The sequence below is a fragment of the Magnolia sinica genome, chromosome 8 (assembly GCF_029962835.1).
Source record: "Magnolia sinica isolate HGM2019 chromosome 8, MsV1, whole genome shotgun sequence".
In the NCBI taxonomy this organism is placed as follows: Eukaryota; Viridiplantae; Streptophyta; class Magnoliopsida; order Magnoliales; family Magnoliaceae; genus Magnolia; species Magnolia sinica.
Genome location: NC_080580.1, coordinates 64,054,006 through 64,054,899, shown reverse-complemented (window position 1 = coordinate 64,054,899; position 894 = coordinate 64,054,006). Strand labels below are relative to the sequence as shown.

Below are 894 nucleotides of genomic sequence, written 5' to 3'. Positions count from 1 at the left end.
TATCTTTTATTTCTAAATCAAATTTCAGGAGGAGGATCCATCATATCAGGTGGGGCTTAGCATCATTCTTAAAAAAAAGATACTTCAGCACCACATAGTTAGTGTAAATAACAATCTTGGACCTGATCAAATAGGACCTAAATTTGGCCAAGGCAAACACTACGGCTAGGAGTTCCTTCTATGTAGTAGAGTAATTCACTTGCGCAGAATTTAGGCCTTGTCCTTCTTAAATTCAATGGCCTCAAGTTTCCTTGTGAGATTGGCCACTTTAACACTTATATCATCTTCTTCTCTCAGAGCATACATTCCACCCCTCTCCTTTGTTTGCGTTGGCTTAGAAGTGGTATTGGGTCTAGGGGGGATGTCTCATGATTGTGTGTTTTCAGCAAGCTTATCAAAATAATCACACACATCATTGACATCTTTGCTCATGAATTCCCCATTCCACATTATCTCAACCATTTGGTGCATGGAAGATGTCAATCCATCATAGAAGAAACTTATTATGCGTCATGTTTCAAAACCGTGTTGTGGACATGAACTGACAAGATCCTTGAACCACTCCCATCATTGGAAGAATGTTTCATCTTCTTTTTGGGCGAAGTTCATGATCAACTTTCTAAGGGTGTTCGTTTTATGATATGGGAATAATTTCTTTATGAACTCCATTGTCATGTTGTTCCATCTACTAATGGATCGTGGATGTAGTGAGTGCAACCACATCTTAGTTTTTTCTTTTAAGAAAAAATGAAAGAGTTTCAGAATGACCGTGTCCTCAGACACATTAGGAAAGTATAAAGTGGCTATTATCTCATCAAACTCTTTAATGTGTAAATATAGACTTTCAGATTTTAATCCATGGAACTTTGGAAGGAGTTGGATCACTCTTGGCTT

General features: G+C 37.7%; 1 non-coding gene across 1 annotated transcript; it reads left to right on the top strand.

The window, feature by feature from the left end:
* Positions 1-520: 520 nt before the first annotated feature.
* LOC131254483 (small nucleolar RNA R71) lies at positions 521-627 on the top strand. The gene has a single exon (XR_009175597.1). It is a non-coding gene; the product is annotated as a small nucleolar RNA R71 (small nucleolar RNA).
* The last annotated feature ends 267 nt before the right edge of the window (positions 628-894 follow it).